We start from the raw sequence: 20,278 nt of genomic DNA, 5'->3' as shown, positions 1-20,278 counted from the left end.
CAACCCTATCCCAGTTAAGGGAATACGTTCACGTAGGTGAATTAATTTTCCCAAGACCACTAAGAGCTGCAAAACAGGATGTCCCACCCAGGTGTGTCAGACTTCAAGGTTCTTAATTTTTCCATACTTCCATGCCAAAATTCCTGAATAGAGCTATAAATGATGTTGTAATATGAGATATCCACTAAAAGTGACAACCAGGGGTTTCATATAGTTGATGCAAAACTTTTTTTTCCCTTCCCTTAGCCTTGAGAAACTAATCAATTATCGAGGAACATGTTATAAACCTGACAGGCAAGAAGAATATGTGTTTGTTTGCTCTGTCTAGAAATCACGAACTCAGTTCAACATGCGTGGTGCTTAATATGGACTTATTTATTGATTGATCTAAGAACAATATGGAGTTAAAATATAATGATAATATCAAATACCATTTTAAAATCTGGTATATGTGCCAGATTCTGGGTGAACCGTTTAACTGAACTATCTCATTTACTCCTTATAATGCAGCAGTACTTTGTTGTTGTACAGATACAGAAATAAGTTCAGGGTTTCATTATAAGTAGTGATGACTAGATTCAAAGTTGTGCCCAACTGACTCTAACCTGTTCTCTTTGTCACTATTTTATACAGCCTTCCTCATCTCTAACCTGTGAAGGTTAATGGGGAGGAGTGCTCTGTTGTGACATTATAATGACATTTGATTTGTTAAAATCACAATCTTGACAACTCTGATCCTCATGGTGGGATGAGAGTGCCTTGGTAGTTTGTGTGGTTCTTCACTTGATCCATCAAAGCTTCCACAGGTGGCTAAAGAGACTACACCATTACCCTCAGTGCTCTTAGTATTAAGCAACTCATAGTTGATGAGTGTCTACTATATTGTCAGGTGAAGATGAGTGTCTACTAATATGTCGACTAATATGCTGGTGTTATAGGTAGGGCACTGATTAAACTGCACAGGTCCTGGAGGTACTGGGGAATGCATAGGATCCCTTGTCAGTATATTAGGTATTCAGTCATGTGGATGCTGTTCTCTTCTGTTCCAAAAACTAAACCTGTCTCACCATCTAGGGCATACACATGGTATAGTGAGACCATCATCAAGTGGTTCAAGGGAACTAAAGTCTTGGGGCACCTGGTGGCTCAGTCCATTGAGTATCTGACTTCAGCTCAGGTTGTGATGTCATAGATTGTGAGTTTGAACCATGCATCAGGCTCTCTGCTGGTCAGCACAGAGCCCACTTCAGATCCTCTGTCCCCCTCTCTCTTCCCTTCCCTGCTTTTGTTCTCTCTCTCTCTCTCTCTCTCTCAAAAAAAAAAAAAAAACAAAAAAAACCAAAAAAACAAAAACAAAAAACTAAAGTCTAATCCTAGGTCTTAAAGCAGTTTCTTTCCATCTTTTCAAAATTTTTCTAGGCTTCAGCTCTCTTTCTTTAACTGAATAAACTAGATAATTATAAGACCTTTTCAGTTCCAAAATCTTACTTTTTAACAATAAAATTATGGTACCTGGAAAAAATCTACAAACGATTTGTAACAATGACAACAGCTGGAATTGAGGGTACCATTTTAGAGGGAAGAAAAGGACCACAAGACCTGTCTTCCAGTGCTCCAATTAGGTAGTATTGTCTAAAAACCAGACTGTGCCCAGGAATTTCAGCCTCTGGAATTACCTGGCTCTCCTGTCTAGAGAAATGACAGGATCTTTCACAAATAGCTCCCCGATTTTGAAGTGCTAAGTGCCAGTGCACATAAGATGCTCTGTATCTTCAGAGATGCCTTGCTGAACGCTCAAGGTTTTTTCTTATGAAATGATAGTATTTCCACTCAGCATCAAAGCACATCTGATATAGATTTGCTGAAGCCTGCACTTAAGAGGTGGTAGTCAATTTGGGCAAATGTGAATTGGAACCCATCGATTCATGCCCTTGGAGGAGATGATACTGAACTTGGGTCCATATTGTTATTAGTATGACATTGTTAAAATGCTATTCATAGACTGCAGTGGGCAAGGCAAAGTTGACAGCTCAAATGTAATATTTTCTCTTAGTATCTCTCTTTCTTGCTCTTTCTCTCTTAAATACACAAGTCCCTTTGCATTTGGCAAACACCTAGCACTCAACACTCAGTGACAACAACCATATGAAATCTCCTGTCTATTGGAATTTTCTGTAGACCTTTAAATAACTCTAGTGATATTCAGTTTCTTTTTTCTTGCTTTTTTTTGGTGGCAGCTCAAAAGGCTGCCCTTAGCCTGAACCATTTATCGGTTTCAAAGGAAAGGATAATAAACTGTCATTTCCGGCCATAGTACCAACGGTGCTACTGATACCCTGATATTAAAGCTTATTAAAAGTAAAGCTGTCTCTTAGTTTTGATATCAAAATTGCTTCCAAGTCTTGTTAAGACTCCATGTTATCTAGATAGAAAGAAAAAAAATCTAAAATGACCCAACGGGCAGTGAAATGACTGAGCTATTTAAACACCTAGCTGTGTGGATGATTCTGTGGAGTTCTTCAATTTATCACAGATACAAACTGCCAGGAGAAAATTAATTTAAAACTCACTCCTCTAGCAGACCTGCTCAAGATACTCAAAATGTGAGAAAGGTTTACAGACAGTCAAAATAATTTCTGACTCCCTAGAGACTTCCCGGGTTTCTACTCTTCCAATAACTGGTACCTTCTGACAGCCCTTTATCCATAGGACTTCTGAAAGAAGGAAGCAAGTAAATCCATTATGTAGTCCCTAATGTGGAATATCCACAGGAAGTGGTTTTGACCTAGGTAGAGTAGAGTCAGAGTAAATAATTTCTTCCACCAGCTGACCAGTGGCTGAAGAGTCTGGCTTTTTGAATGGAAAACAGTGTGTGTTATTGGAAAGAGCTTTGGAGTCAAGATGACCTTTGTTCAAATTGCCTAAAATTAGGCAAATTATCTAATACCATTGAGCTTCCTCCTTCAATAAATAGAAATTAGTGCTTACATATAGGACTGCAGGGAGAATTCCCAAAAGTTTGTCACAATTGGGGCACGTGCCTGGATCAGGTGGAAAAGCACGCAAGTCTTAATCTCAAGGTGAGTTCGAGCCCCACATTGGGTGCAGAGATTACTAAAAATAAACTTAAAAAAAAGTTTGTCACAATACTTTTTTGTTGGTATTATTATTTTTAAATCACATCTATCTGTGTGATGACTGTGCTAAGATTTTAAAGTTGGGACTAATCTATAAGGTCTTTGATGCTTAAATAGATATTTCTGGGACCTTCGACACTTAGAAATGTTTGTGTGACAACTAAGAATGTATGCCAATCCCTCCTTCCTACCCTACAGCGTTAATTGTATTAATTCCTCTGTGGCAGAATGAAATTTGGTTTCCTAACCAGTGTGTTACTTTTACCACCCTCCAACTACCATTATGCTGGCTGCACAACATAGCTTGACATTAACCTCAGAAAAACTTGTCAGATCAAGGCTGGAAAATAAATCCTAAGTTCTAGATTTCTAAGTTTAAGAGCTAAAGAGAAACGTATGTGAGAAAAAGAAAGGATTTGGGTTATACAGTAAATCATTTCTTTCTTCATCCCTTCCACCAAATTCCTAGACCCTAGAGATCTCTCCAAGCAAAAGAGAGCCAAACTGGAAGGTTTTTTTTTTTTTTTAATTTTTTTTTTTCAACATTTATTTATTTTGGGACAGAGAGAGACAGAGCATGAACGGGGGAGGGGCAGAGAGAGAGGGAGACACAGAATCGGAAACAGGCTCCAGGCTCCGAGCCATCAGCCCAGAGCCCGATGCGGGGCTCGAACTCACGGACCGCGAGATCGTGACCTGGCTGAAGTCGGACGCTTAACCGACTGCACCACCCAGGCGCCCCTGGAAGGTTTGAAACACGTAGCAAAAGGTCTCTCATTGCGGTCTTCCCCAAACCTCTCTATCAAAGACTAAACTGGGAGGTGAAGAGGGAATGGTGATAGAACCCTTTCTTTGAAGTTGGGGGAACAGAGAAAATAAAAATCTGGACGGTACTGAAAAGTTCTAGAAATGTAATAAATGGCTAAGAGAGAAATTGGAAGCAGGGAATGCCCACTTGCAGCCCTGAGTTCCCTGCCAGCACCCACATCATGGGGTAGCTTTAAAAATTGCCTATAAACTCAGTGGGGAGAGCAGATGATTGCTGGGAGAGGATGAGAGAAATTAGAGATGAGGAGGAAGATCAGGGGATGAAGGGCCATGCTTCAGCTTCACACAGCGTGCACATTCCTCCTTCAGGGTTACACAAATCCAAGTGGCTCCATCTGAAAGGAACAGCAGCAGGAGGGGCTGTGGGGACTGTCCAGGTGCCATTCAAGAACCCCTATACCTCCGTGGACCAACTACCAGATACATAAGGTTCATCTCAAGTAGAGATCTTGGGAATAAGCAGCAGAGAATTTTGTAAAGTTTTATTTTTTAATGTTTATTTATGAGGGGCAGGGGGAGAGAGGAGAGGAAGACAGAATGTGAAGCAGGCTGCAGGCTCTGAGCTGTGAGGACAGAGCCTGATGCGGGGATCAAACTCATGAATTGCAAGATCATGACCTGGGCCGAAGTCAGACAGTTAACAGACTGAGCTACCCAGGCGCCCCGCAGCAGAGAACTTTTTTAAACTATAGTTACTGCTACTTTCCTGACAACATTGCTCTAGTAGTTTCTTAAGCCTGACCTCCTCCCTTCCCACTCACAAGTCTTAAAACCATCGAAGAGGAGAGCAATAAGAAAAAACAAAAATGCCAGAAGGGAGGCACAGAATAAGATGTTTGAAATATAAACACAAGATTTGAAGTCAGGAGAGAAAACTGAACTATCATAAAATAATAATGGTGACCATAACTACAACCGTAGACGCTACCATAAGAGCAAACACTGATGTGGTATTTGTTAGGTTCCGTTCCTGGTGTAGGTCCTTTATATAGATTAATGAATTTAATATTCACAGCACCCTTATAATTTAGTTACTCTTCTTATCCCCACTTTAGGGAAGGGGGAAACCGGAACACGGTGGGGTCAACGTAAGTTGCTTAGGGTGACAGCTGTAAGTGGCAAATTCTGAAGCCTTTGTACCCTTAGCCACTACATGACTGCTTTGTGCAAGTAAATACCACTGCCTCTGCTACCAATTCTGTGACTTTCAGATTTGTAGGTACTTTCTCAGAGTCACGCCCATGATCACGGTAACAAAATTCCACAATATAGGTCTTTGCTAAAAGTTGAGACTCAAGAGGGGAAAAGAAAAAATCATGTCAAAAACCTCTCTAATTGGATACCGGAAGAAAGCAACCTATGATAAGTGTGACAATGGTTTTTACTCCAAGGTCTTATTTTGTCATCTGATCTTAGAGCTGCATAAATGATTTGCTATTGTGAAGAGTTGCTCTCAAGCCTTCTAGTTTAGACCTTTTGCCTCCTGCAGTGTGAGCCCTTTGGGAATACTGTATTGCCAAGTAGGCTTGTCCACTCATTTTTCCTAGAGAAAATGTCATGGGGTGATGGAAACTCATTTATGCCATAAGAAATTAAAAGATAAACACACAAAACACGCATTGATAATTTGTGTCACTCTCCATCCAGTTTCTCCCTTTGCTAATCGCATCACATTTAAAACCAAATTTCAAAATAATTTCTGGACCCCTCCCTTGGCACGGGTGGGGGTGGGGAAGGTTTGCTCTTGTTTTTTCTTCCCCAGTTGTGAAAGCTGGAGGGAGGATTGGTTAAGAAAAGAGTGTTAGAGTCTTGCTGGGTGTTCCATTGTAGAGTAAACAGCCCCGGTCTTTTATTCAAGGCAGATCAAACCATGGCCACATTATTAGTTATTGTTTAGCTGCCTGGGTTTAGGATGAAATTACCAGGCTGCCCAGGGACCCCACATTTTAGCTCCACATCCAGCTGTGCTCCTAACACAAGGCACATGCTTAGTGGCACTGTCAGCCATTTAAGGTAAAAAGAACATGCTGTAATCAAGTGGGGACCTTTCCACAGTGTCGCTCTTGGGTCCCATTTCAGGGAGTCTAGGAAACCTGCCACTGAGTTTTAAAGGGAGAAGAAAAGAAAACACAGAAAAAATGTTCCAAACAGGGCAAGGGTAACTTTCCTCTACAACATTAAATACACACACACACACACACACACACACACGCACATATATATGTTTATATGCATATATAAGTGTATATATGAGCATAGAAGCATATATGCATATAAGCATATATATATATTTTTTTTTCTTTTGGTTTTCAACTTATTACATGGTCCCATTTGAGAAAGTTGGACTGATGGCCTTACATGTAAGTTACAATCAGATTTCTAGTTTTTTTGTTTTTTTTTTTCTACCCATGGATCAGAAGCTCCCAGAATGCAGTATTTAAGCCATCTTGGTTGGTACAACCCTTGAGAATGGGAATCTAGTTTCTTAGCAAGAATAATGTTACCTGCCACCTAGATAAATGCTAAGGTTTAGTGTGTGGAAATAATAAAGCTAGAAAGATGAAGTGGATTCTAGATATATTAAATCTGGGATAGCCTCAGATAACAGGTTTAAGCAATAAAGTGAAACTTTTATCCTGTATTCATAATGTCAGTGTTACTGTGGAAATGCTAGCTTCAAAATACAAGCACCCACGGTTGTCTTCTTAAAGGAATTTCTTCAGACATTATTTTAAGCCCTTTTTAACATAGACACATAATGTCACCACTCGGGAACCCTCGAGTTTTGACAGGAAGAATTCCTTCTGACATGCTAGTGTTAGAGTGATTCCTCTTGAATTGTTTGGAACTGAAGGCATGTCCATGTGGACAAGAATTCCTCCCAGGAGGAGAGAATTATGTTGGAAAAATTGAGCCTCGATCAAAAGAGGACTTGGATAGCTATCCCTTTTTTAAAATTGTGGGATAGAAGACTGATGGGTGGCCATTTGAAGGAGGCAGATGCATTGCCTGTGTAGAATCAAAAACTGCCATGTTCAAATGCAGAATTCACCATAGACGAGGTGAAATGTAAAATATATGAGCATTGAGTGTGCTTCTCTTTACTCTGGTGAAGAAATAGCAATCTTATTTGTTAAATCTGGAAGATCTCAAATGTGGGATCAGAGGTCCCGGGTAGAATCCTAGATCTCTTAACTAGCTGGGTAACGTTGCACAAATCAGTCAATCTCACAGAGCTTCAGTTTGCTTACCTACATATCGGAGTTGGTAAGGTATTGTCTAATTCATACAGTTCTTAGGATGATCAGAATGGAATAATGCAAGTGAAAACATATTGCACACCATAAAGAGATACATAATGGAATATGGAATTGTAATTAGGAAGTTAAAAGGTGGTGAAAGAATAAACAGGTACTTGAACGCAAGCTTCCTGATGACAGGGACATTATTTTGTTCCTTGGTATAATCCTCAGCACTGACAGCATAGGCAGGCACATGTAAGTGCTCCGAAGTAACTGTTGAGTGAAAAAGTAAGTAATTGTCTCACTTTTCTCTAGAGGGGCTAGGAACATTGTCTTTTTATTTTTGGAATTCTTAACAGCGCGTGCTTTTGCCAGCAATGCACAACCAATCTAAATCTCTTTTTTCTTTAGTAAAATGAGAGTAGTATCTTACTTCCATCCTTAAGGCAAAAGATGCATTGTCTTATTTGATCTCTTACAGTAACGAAATATTGCACAAAAGCTGTGTATATTCATATACACATCAAGACATCAAGCTAGGTCAATAGAAATGTTAGCAGAAATTCAAAACTTGTTTCTGCTGTACAAATACTGCCCATGTTTATCAAAGTTTAGCCTCATTAATAAAATGCATGGTTGCGAATGGCCTTGTTAATTATGAGAGGAACCAGAAAAACAGTTGGCTTGTTCAACTCCCCCCCCTCAGCACACACACCAGTTCTGGTCTTTAATTTAAAATGTGACCTTACAATAACTACCAGAAAGAAAAAATCTCCGTTTTAGGATTGGAAATGTCAAACCACTCCATCATACTGTGGATGTTTTTTCCCATTTCTTACTGTCTTTCAGAAATAAAAATCCATTGCTGCAGAAGAAGCTGTGTCTTTATAATGGTGACTAAGCTTGCAGAGTACGAGTCAACCAGCTTTGGGGTATACAGATAACATCAAATAAAAAGTTGTGATAACTTTTGTTAGAATTGGGCTGAGTTTTAATCTTAATGCTAGCCGGAGAGAGAGGGTTTTCTAAATAATTCAGAGTATAATAAGCATGCTGGGAAGATATTTAAAATACCTAAAAGAACCATTGTTTCAAGATCTCTCTAGTACTTGAGAAGTACCATTTATAAACAATTAATTGACATGCTGCTATGAATCATCCTTACATATGTTTGAAAAAAACCAGGTGTCTAAAGACCTCTTAGAAAACAATTTGCCTCTTTATTTCCACCTACTGTCTATATTGAAGCTATAAAAGTGCCTTGAAAGTATTCTAAAATTCAGGGGTTTGTTCTGTTTGGGAATTTTTTACATGTTCAAACTGGAATCTGCCACCAACACACACCCACATTCATACACTTGCATACAGTCTGAAATAGTGAGGTTTTTTCTGTATTCTCTTCCCATCCAGAGAAGAAGATGGTATGTTGATTATGACTTTCTTAGTCTATGAGAAGACAGAGTAGGGATGCCCAGTGACTGCATTAGGACCCTGTTCCTGGTCCTTCTTAAGCAACTTTCCTAAGATAAGCACTGTGAGAGCCTTCTGCACAGGCTCTGCCTTGTACACGTGGAAGGGTAATTCTTAACTCTCACCCAGGTTTTGGCAAAGAGCAGAGATCATTGAGGCCACATTTCCTTGGGGAATGGTCTGAATTACTGGTCCACTTGAGTGATGGTCCTACTGAAATGTCTAACTGATGGAACTGCCTGGTGTTTATTGTTCTAATAGTCCTGAAGAAAGTCTGGATGGTTCTCCATTAACCCACAATGAAACTCTAGGGGAGCATTTCCACAGCACTTCAGAGCTTGTTAACCTAAAAGTAATTGGGCATATAAATTTGGAGGGTCTTATTTGTTCTGCCAGCACTAAGTGGAAGAAAAGAATGGCCACATTTACTCGATTTAAATATTCCATTCAAAGGAAATATGCAGAAGTGATGCTAACTGTCCCAGAGTCCTAGGAGAGAGATATTGGAAAGACACCACAGCACACACATGAGCCATTATACTCCTCACATTTGATCACAAATAGCCACATATGACTGCTCTAGCATTCACACCTTTATGAGTAGTGGCAGATGAAACAACAAATGCATCCAGTCATGAAAATTATATCCTGGCTCATTTTACTATGGCTTTACACATTCTAGCTGGCTAATACCGGCAATTCAGTGCAAACTGGGTACAGGAGAGTGGGGAGGAAACATTACGGAATTAGATATGGGAACGTTAAATAAATACAGAAGAACATTCTAAGAATTTGGTGGAATAGAGGGGTAATTGCTCTAGGAAGATAAGCATCGGGGAGAGTGTTTGAGAGGCAACCACAACACTGGAGAGAGCAAGGATTGAGGACAGTGGATGGGGACGGGGTAGGCATTGGATATGATTTGCCTTGGTTCAGTTCAGCTTAATTCTGCTGAATAGTCACAGTGCAAGTACTATTGCGTTTTTGTCTGATCCACAACTTTCATTTGGTTGCCAGCCAGGAGTACTTTAAATAGTCCTTGCCTTTGATGATACAACTTCTTTGTATATCCTCCTTACACACACACCTACAGATAATGCAGTAACAGATTGATAGCCACTGTGCTAGGAGAATTATATAGGTGCCAAGTGGCTCAATTCTTTGAACCACTGATACTGATCCACAAGTGTCTAGATTGGCTTCATTCTCCAGAAGTATTTGTGAGTGAAACAGGGTAGGCATAAGTATCTCACAGGATGAAACTCTCTTGTTATAACAAACATTACTTATCCTTCATTTTCAATCTTCTTGGCCTCATTTACCTCCGTACCCTTTGGCTATCTTTTGTTTTAAGCTTATTTATTTATTTGAGAGAGAGAGAGAGAGAGCACGCGCATGCGCGCACAGGGGAGGGTCAGAGAGGGAGAGCGAGAATCCCAAGCATGCTCCGTGTTGTCAGTGTGGAACCCGATGTGGGGGTCAAGCTCATGAATTGTGAGATCATGACCTGAGCCAAAATCAAAAGCCAGATACTTAACCAACTGAGCCACCCAGGCACCCCTGACTATCTTTTATAGCTCCAGAAACCATTGTGGTGATCAACTCTATGTGGACTCCAAACCATGTATGGGGGAACAGTCCAAGAACACTTTGCTGCACACTTGTCATGTGCCCTTCACCTTCAGCCCACGAGCCTCCGTGTTGGTGCTCAAGCTGCTCTGCACCCATGCATGTGCTGTCAAGAAGTGTGGAGGAATTACTATTTCATGGAACAAACCTTTGCCAAGGGGAAATAGGATACATCTTATACATTTCTCACATTCTTCTTCAGTGGACTGTTCAAGGACTCAAGTAGTTGGGGACAGCTATGGATGGTGGGAAGTACTAGGGATAAAAGCTGTATTTACTGGAAAAAATGAAATTTGAGGTACTAACATGGACTAGGCTGTTGCAGCAGAACATTACAGGGGACTGCTAGGTAATTCACATCTACCTGTTATCAAGTATAGTATTTTAGGAATTGTCTTAAGTCCTGTAAAATGTATGTTTTTATTCTCAGCTTTTAGAGAGTTAGCAAAGTAAAAGTGGCTTCTGGTTTAGAGAACTTCAGAAAGGGTCTACAACAAACAGGAGAATATTTGTGACCGGTCTAAAATATCTAATCTCATTTCATGTGAAGCCTGAATATTTCTTGCATAAAAATAATGGTTGTCTCAGCTATGGTACAAGCTGAGAATGAAGTGCCTCATTTTGTGTGATAAAACTGATGAGGTTCAGGATGGCATCATGTCCCTGAGGGGCGACCAAGAGTTGTAATCAATTTTTATGAAATGTTTTTCAGAATACTTGGGGCTTGGGCGTTTTTGGTTTTCCAGAGCCAACTTATGTTACGAATTGGTGGTCATGTATTGTATTACTTTTTGGACATTGCAAAAATTTTCCTTGACCTCATTGAAGGCATTATTCACTTCTACTTTCCTTGGAATATATCATGGCAACTTTGGAGAATATGGATCCTAAGACCCTAATCGTAGGGAGAATAATCATGTTGAGGGTGATCATTAAGGAAGAGCCATCCAAGTCTGACCCTGGACTGACAACATAGCCTGAAAGTGTTATATGCTTGGTTCACATAGTGGGGGCCAGAATCCTTTGTGTGGAGGCAAAGATTTCAGATCGTATCCGTGTCATTGATTCTATGGCTTCTCAGTATAGACATTTTCAGAAAGAAGATCAGCGCGGAAGTTGTGGTTTTTGAACATTCAGATTTTCTAGATCCAAATCTTATAAAAATGGTTTGCTGGTGTAAGTAACTTAACTACTTGGAAGTAAAAGTGTGAAGATTAGGGTACCAGTTAATCATTCTTTCAGTTAATAGGCCTTATCTAGGAAATGGTTTCACATTTCTGATGCTACCCTAACAGTCAGACATTTTTTTTTTTCTTCTCCAACATTCACGGGGAATTATTCTTTGAAAAGTAGGTTTTGGAAGCCAATATCAAGGTCTTACTGGGAAAAGATGGTGTTGCAGACTGTCTTGAAAATATTCATCTTGGGAGATCAGGTATTCTTGATTAGGGTGTATCGGGATAAGAGATGCCATAAATTAATGCTTGAGGTTGCCTAAGCCACTGGGGACCTACGTAATGTGTGAACATTGTTCAGGAGGCTTTTGTTTTCAAGGGGAAGGAGGCTAAAGAGAAGTGAGACATAAAACACTGGAAATAAGCAGTAAATTCCAGGAAGTACTGAATTTTCCTGAATCTCTTATGAGTTAGTCAACCAATACTAAGATTACTTTTGTGAATATTATTTTTTTCACTTAAAGATCACAGAAAACTCAACACTGGCTGATGAATTTCACATTTATAAAGGTTAATATTCAAATAATTCACCTGAAATAGCATCAGCTTTCCCTTCATTGCACCTACCTAGCTTCTAATTATCTCTCTTCTGTAAATATTTTTCACTAGATCATAATTACATAAGTGCAGTGACCATGTCTGTCTTGCATAAAGTTACATACCTGCAAATGAGTTATCAACAAATGTTTGTGAAATGAATGAATGAATGAACTAAAATAATTTAGTATCCCTTTGATTGTATTAAAATTGGGCCATTAGGGAAAAAACTCATCCAGATACAGAGTATCATCTTGTTCTTCAGTGTATCCATTTTTGTTATTTAATCAAATATATATTGAGAATTTTCTATATATCTGATGTCATACAATGTACTAGGGATTTCAGGGAAATAAGAACAACACAAAACAGACATCAAAAAATGGTTCCTTCCTGACTGTATAGAGACCTCATTTACTAAATTTTAGAATAATATAAAGGAAAACATTATCCACAATTTCTATATCACAAAACAGAAGGAGTCACAAAGAACTGACATACAATAAGGTTTAGAATATGCATTCACATATCACCTTCCTAAATTTGGACAGATTACTTACTCTTTATAAGGGAGAAAGCAAATTATCCTCCAAAATATATTGTCATCTTCCCCTAAAATAACAGAAGACTCCATTTTTAGTGGATTACATGATTGCTCAAAATAAAAGCTATATTTTTTCTTGCAGTCTGTATGTGTTGCTCTGAAAAATAGGAAATGAACATAATCAATGTGTAAAACTCTATGTGACATCAAAAGAAAGGGGCATGCCCTTCTCTTTATCTGTTTTCTCTTTCTCCTGTCCTGGAAAACGGATGTGTTGTTGAGCCACCTGGATTTATATACACAAAAACATATTCTATGGGTAGTAGAGGTACAGGATAAAAATGATCTTTGGCCCTTAACAAATCCATAAAATAAACTAAGCTCCAATTTTACATGATAAAAGGGGAGAAGTCATCAGAAAAATATATGTAGGTAAACCACCATTGGCACAATTTAAGGAAAAATAGAGATCCATAATCATAAATTCATTAGGAATTAAAACACCCTCCCTCAAGTAACTGATAAAACAACTAGAAAAACATCAGTACATCAATAGAAGATATGAACAACACTATCAAACAACGTCATTTCATTGAATTATAGAATACTTCCTCCACCAACTGAAGAAAATACTTCTAAGGACACATGATACACTTGCCAAAATAGATCATAAATTAGATCATAGAATGAGTCTCATCATTTTAAAAATAATACAGTGTGCTCTCCGAACTATATATGATTAAAATTAGAAGTCAATAACAGATATCTAGGAAGGCTCCAAATATCTACAAATTAAACATCACAATTCTACATAATTCATGGAATAGAGATGAAATGACAGGAAAATTGGAAAACATCTTGAAATTAATAAGGGAAAAATATAAAAAAATTATGGGATGGAGCTAAAGCAAGAGTAAGAAATTTATAGCTTTACTTTATTAAAGTGGGCCATGCTTAACTTTATTCTTCAATTTTAGAAAATTTTAACACTTTTTAAAATTCTTACCTCATAATTTATATTTTATTATTTAATTTTTAATTCCAGTGTAATTAACATATAGTGTTATATTAGTTGCAGGTGTACCATACAGTGATTGAACAATTCTTTATATTATCCAGCGCTCATCTCAATAAGTATACTCTTAATCCCCTTCACCTAAGATATTTATAGCTTTAAATGTGTATTTTAGGAAAGGAGACAGATCTAAACTCATTAACCTAAGATTCCAACTTCAGAGGCACGGAAAAATAAAAAAGAACAAAATAAAACCAAAGTAGAATGCAGAAATGATAAAAACAAGAGAAAAATAAATAAAATAGTAAAATCACCAAGATTTTAATAGGGAAAATAGGCAATGTCTAAAGCTATTTCTTTGAGAAGACCCATAAAATAAAATACCAACCTAGATTTTCTAAAAATAACATAAATCATTATTGACAAAAATGAGAAAGAACAACTTTATGCCAACAAAAATAACTTAGATGAAATGGACTAGTTCTGGGAAAAATATAAGTTATCCAAATTGGCAGAAGAAAAAAAGGAAAATATGAATCTAAATATATTTCTATTTAAAAATTAGAATGTATGTCAAATCTCTTTCCAAAAGAAAACTCCAGGCTTAAATGACTTTGCTAGAGAATTCTATCAAACATTCAAGGAAGAGATAACTCCAATTCTATAGACATATTTTCAGAAATTAGAAGAAACATTTCTCAAAACCATGTTATTAGACCAACATACTCATTTCAAAATTCTAGAAAACAACTCAAAAAAGAAAATTGCATCCTGGTATTCTTCACGAGTATAGATGCAAGCATTCTTTAAAAGTAATAAGCCAAATTCAACAATATGTAAGAAGAATCATATATCATGGCTAAGTATGATTTATCTCTGTAATGCAAATTTAATTTTATATTTAAAAAATCAACACAACTCACTCATTAACAGAATGTAGGAGAAAAAATGTTATTTCAATATATTGGAAAAAAGCATTGAAAACAATATGTGCTATTTCAAATGATCGACAAACTAGAAATAGTAGGAAAATTCTTCAAATTGATAAAGTTACCCTTAATGAATCATAATATCATAGTTAACAACTAACTAGTGACTAAACTGGTTACCTGCAAACATTAAAAACAAGGAGTGATTGCCCACTTGTGCCATTTCTATTCAAAATTCTTCTATAGGTCCTAGCCAATGCAGTAAGGCAGTAAGATGAAACAAAGAAAGAGTTTTGGAAAAGAAAGAAATATTTATTGTGTCCAGATTATATAATTTCTTATGTAGAAAATTTCAAGGAACTTACAAAACAAGTAATAGAACTAATACATGAGTTTAACAAGATTTAAAAAATACAAGAATTATATTGAAATACCTAATATATTCTTATAGATTAGTGGTAATTAGTTGAAAATGAAATTTTAAGATGAGTGGATTAATAGTAGCTCCTCCCAAAATAATACTTCATATTCAACAAAATAGAAGGTGTCCAAGATCACTGTGTTGAAAAATGAAAATAATAAAAGTAAAAAAGGAAGGATATGTGATGTGTATGGTTTGGAAGACTTAATATTGTTAAGATAATAACTCTCCCCAAATTGATTTATTGACTCAAAATAATCCAATCAAAATTCTAGCAGGATTTCTTTTTAATAGAAAATGATAAGTTTATTGACATGGAAACGCAAAGAAATTGGAATAACGAATGATTTTTTTTAATATATGAAATTTATTGTCAAATTGGTTTCCATACAACACCCAGTGCTCATCCCAAAAGGTGCCCTCCTCAATACCCATCACCCACCCTCCCCTCCCTCCCACCCCCCATCAACCCTCAGTTTGTTCTCAGTTTTTAACAGTCTCTTATGTTTTGGCTCTCTCCCACTCTAACCTCTTTTTTTTTTTTTTTCCTTCCCTTCCCCCATGGGTTTCTGTTAAGTTTCTCAGGATCCACATAAGAGTGAAACCGTATGGTATCTGTCTTTCTCTGTATGGCTTATTTCACTTAGCATCACACTCTCCAGTTCCATCCACGTTGTTACAAAAGGCCATATTTCATTCTTTCTCATTGCCACGTAGTATTCCATTGTGTATATAAACCACAATTTCTTTATCCATTCATCAGTTGATGGACATTTAGGCTCTTTCCATAATTTGGCTATTATTGAGAGTGCTGCTATAAACATTGGGGTACAAGTGCCCCTATGCACCAGCACTCCTGTATCCCTTGGATAAATTCCTAGCAGTGCTATTGCTGGGTCATAGGGTAGGTTTATTTTTAATTTTCTGAGGAACCTCCACACTGCTTTCCAGAGTGGCTGCACCAATTTGCATTCCCACCAACAGTGCAAGAGGGTTCCCATTTCTCCACATCCTCGCCAGCATCTATAGTCTCCTGATTTGTTCATTTTAGCCACTCTGACTGGCCTGAGGTGATATCTGAGTGTGGTTTTGATTTGTATTTCCCTGATAAGGAGCGACGTTGAACATCTTTTCATGTGCCTGTTGGCCATCTGGATGTCTTCTTTAGAGAAGTGTCTTTTCATGTTTTCTGCCCATTTCTTCACTGGGTTATTTGTTTTTCGGGTGTGGAGTTTGGTGAGCTCTTTATAGATTTTGGATACTAGCCCTTTGTCCGATATACGAATGATTTTTTTTAAAAGAATAAATTGAAGATTTACCTGATTTCAAGATAGCAGTCAAGAAAGTTTGATATTGATAAAAAGTTAAACACATAGATCTATGTAATGAGCAACCATGTAATGAGAACTGAGTTAATGAGTCGAGAAATAAACTTAGACGTGTATGAACTATTGATTTTTGACAAATGTATAAAGCTAATTCCGTGGGAAAATTTTTTTTTCAACAATTGTTGCTGGATCAGTTGTATATTCATATGCAGGAAAAGTTAACATTGATTAATTTAACCATATACATAAAAATTTACTCAAGAATATATCCTATAATTTCTGGGAGGGGAAAAAAAGGAGATAATTTTTGCAAACTTGGGCTAGGTAACTGATTCTTAGATAAACACAAAAGGTATGAACCATAATAGAAAACCAGGTAGTAATATGGACTTCTTAAAAAACAAACAACATTTTGCTATTTGAAGGACACCTCTGAGAAAACAAAAGACAAGCTACTATTAGGGGGAAGAATAATATTTACAGCATATCAGTCAAAGATGTTTTAATCAGGAGATATAAAGAAACTTTGCGACTCAATAAGAAAATGAGTAAAAGAGATGATCACAGATCTCGCAAAAGAGGTTAAATATGCACCTAAAATGATGCTCAATCTCACCAGATAAATACAAATTATAATCAAAGGGAGACAACTCTATCCAAATATTAGAATAACTAAAATTAAAATGACCATACTTGGGTGCCTGGGTGGCTAGTCGGTTAAGCGTCGGACTTTGACTGAGGCCATGACCTCATGGTTCCTGGGTTCGAGCCATGCATTGGGCTCTTTGCTGACAGCTCAGAGCCTGGAGTCTGCTTCAAATTCTGTGTCTCCCTCTCTCTCTCTGCTCCTCCCCCACTCACACTCTGTCTCTTTTTCTCTCTCTCAAAAATAATAAATAAACATTAAAAAGTTAAACAAATGACTGACCATACCAAGTGTTGGTTAGAATCAGGAGCAACTAGAAATCTCATGCAATTCTTTTGGAAATGTAAAATGGCTATAATCATTTTGAAAAATATTCTGGCAGTGTCTTAAAATGTTAAATACTTATTAATCAACTTAATCATTCTACTTCTAGTTATCTACCAAATAGAAAGGGATGCCTAGGCTCACATAAAGACTTATGCATGAATGTTCTTAGGAGTTTTATTTATAGTAGCCCTTAAATGGAAACAACCCAAATATCCATTAACAAGTAAATGTGTAAACACATTATACTATACAGATACTACAATGGAATGCCACTCAGCAATAAAAAGGAAAAGAAAAACAAACTATGCATATAATATGTAGATGAATATTAAATATTTACATTGAGTGAAATAGCCGGGTTAGAAGACACATCTGTGGTTGCCTGCGGTTGAGGGTGAATTCAGGGATACATTGAATAGTGCCATAAGGAAACGTTTAGGGATGATGGCAATGTCACTATCATCATGTGATGGTTTCACATTCTGGATATATGTCAAAACACATAAAACTGTACCTATACTGTGTGCAATTTATTTTGCTTCAACTGATACTCAATAAAATTGTAAATATTATGATAATTACAATGATAATACAGAGAAAAAGGGCCATAATTGATTGGGAGATTAAGGAGGGATTTTTGGATGAGGTAATGTGTTTAGGCTTAATGTCACAAGCCCTGTAGTTTTAGAAAACCACGGCTGGGTTGGTGAAATTTTTCTTAAAGATGTATTTGGGTAGGCAAAGGTTTCTTTCCTAGTTTTCAAATGTCAGAAGAAAAAATAAAAAATAAAAAAGTTGGCCGCAGATCCCTAGGTCAACCTGCCTTATAAACTACTCCCTCTGTCATTTAGATCTGAGGATACTTTGTGGGACTAGATCTCACTCTTACATCAGAGGCTCCAGTAGCTTCTTGCTGGAAAACTCTCAATCAGGCAGGAAGAGAGGTAATAGACCCTGTTGGAATCAGCTCGAGTAGTTAAGCACATCTGGATCTCACTGCACAGGGCTTCCTTGGTTCCTCCTGCTCAAGATTTTAAATATATCTGAGATTTTAAAAATTAATAAAAATAAAAACAAAAAGCATTTGTATGTAAAAATGTATGTATTAATAGTATACATCCATATATACATTTGTATATATGCATATATATGTAATTAACATCAATATTTTACAGAGAGATTGAAGACAGATTATACTTGTGCTTCAAGTAATACATTTGCCTAAGTATTTCCTTTGATCATCTCTTCCCTTCCTTCAGTTTCCCTTTCCTTAGCAATTCCCTTTCCTTGCTTCATCCCACAAGTTCTTCCCAGTCTCTCTCCAAAACATCTGTCCCTGCCTTTTTAGCCATTGTCATGCTGTTATATTCCTTCAGCTAGTGCCCCTCACCTGGCAAGATTTAGGAAAATAAAAGTCCAGTCTTTTTAATCACAAATTTTCTACCTCAGACTTCTTTTTGTCTTCTCTTGCTGATGTGGAAGTAAAGTTTGTGGTCAGTTTGATATTGATTTCTGAATAGTCAATTATTTCTTTTCTAGGTACTTAGAAATTTTGTGTTCTTTACAGTAAAAGTTTAAAATTTGACCAAGGGTAGAATCTCTTAGAATTTCAAAAATCATTCCCATGGGTATTTTTTAATGTTGCCTATAAAATATTTTCTCTCAGAGAATTTGATAGAATGGTGTTTCCTGAGCTCTCGAATTTCAGTGTAACCATATGTCTCACTTTGGTTGATGAGATGTGAGCCGGCATGTTATGCGTCATTTCCTGGTAGAAGTCCCAAGAATCAGTGTATGATTTACAGTGTTTCCTTTTCCTGCCTTGCCAATTATAAATGGGCAAAGATGGAGCCTCCAGAAGCCTATATCCACTACAGAGATCTAGTATAAGCCAAAAATGACTGCTGTTTTAAGCCACTAACATTTGAGGATCTGTTTTTTACTTCAACTAGTCTTTCCTCAGTGATGACAGTGCTAGAATTCTGATGCTTTAAGCTCTTCTGATTAAAGGATATAAAAGCAAAACCACATAACTAAGCCCAAAGCAAAACAAGAAAATGAAAAAAGAACTTGAATTCTATTTCTAGCTCAGCAAACTTCTTTTGTCATATTTCTATTATATTTTTGTTCTTACTTAGTTCTTTCTCTGCAGCAAAATCTGTAATTCTCAAATGGAATACCCATTCTTTAAATTCCATTCTCCGTTCAATAAATATAAAATTATCTTAAATTTTATGTATTTTATTGTATTTCTTTAAGCTTTTCTCTTGAATTACAGTGGTATTTCTCAACCTTGTCCTCTAGATCATTGATTGGTTTATTTGCTTATTATCATTATTTAAAAACTCTTAACTATATATAACATGTATAGTTATGTATGATATACAATATATTGATATATAATATATAATTATTATTAAAAACTATTAACTATTAAACTAAAAATTATTAACTATTAAAACCTGCTTCCTAATGCACCTAAGTGAATGGGGTTTTTCTTCATATGACAGACATGTGAGATAGCATTTCTAGGACCTTAAATAAGTAAATCACTAATTTTTATGGATATTGTCAAAATGTCTTCTTAAAGTTAAGCCAATTGATAATGCCTCTGAGAATTTGTAAGTGCCAATTTCTCCCACTCTTAAATAGCTTTAGACATTAAAATTGTTTCAGTTTGGTTCAACTAGTCGCAAATACTCCATGATTGTTTATATTTTCTCTCTCTGATGTCTGTCTGTATTTGCGTGGTGTCCTACAATATCCCAGCATGTCCTGCCCTCTTTTGTTTATTTTTTATCACTTTTCTTGTATGTACATATTTTCTTTGACAGGAATTTCATGATTTAGTTGCCTCAGTGAACTTCCAACTTTACTTCTTGATTTGTTGAATCTTGTGAGCCATTGAGTCTCAGCAGCTTGTTAATAATTAATAGCGGACACGTGAAAAGAGAAGTAATAGCTGTGACTTGCTCAGAAATTGTTCCTAG

The sequence above is a fragment of the Lynx canadensis genome, chromosome B1, assembly GCF_007474595.2.
Source record: "Lynx canadensis isolate LIC74 chromosome B1, mLynCan4.pri.v2, whole genome shotgun sequence".
In the NCBI taxonomy this organism is placed as follows: Eukaryota; Metazoa; Chordata; class Mammalia; order Carnivora; family Felidae; genus Lynx; species Lynx canadensis.
Note: the sequence above shows the minus strand (reverse complement) of the source record.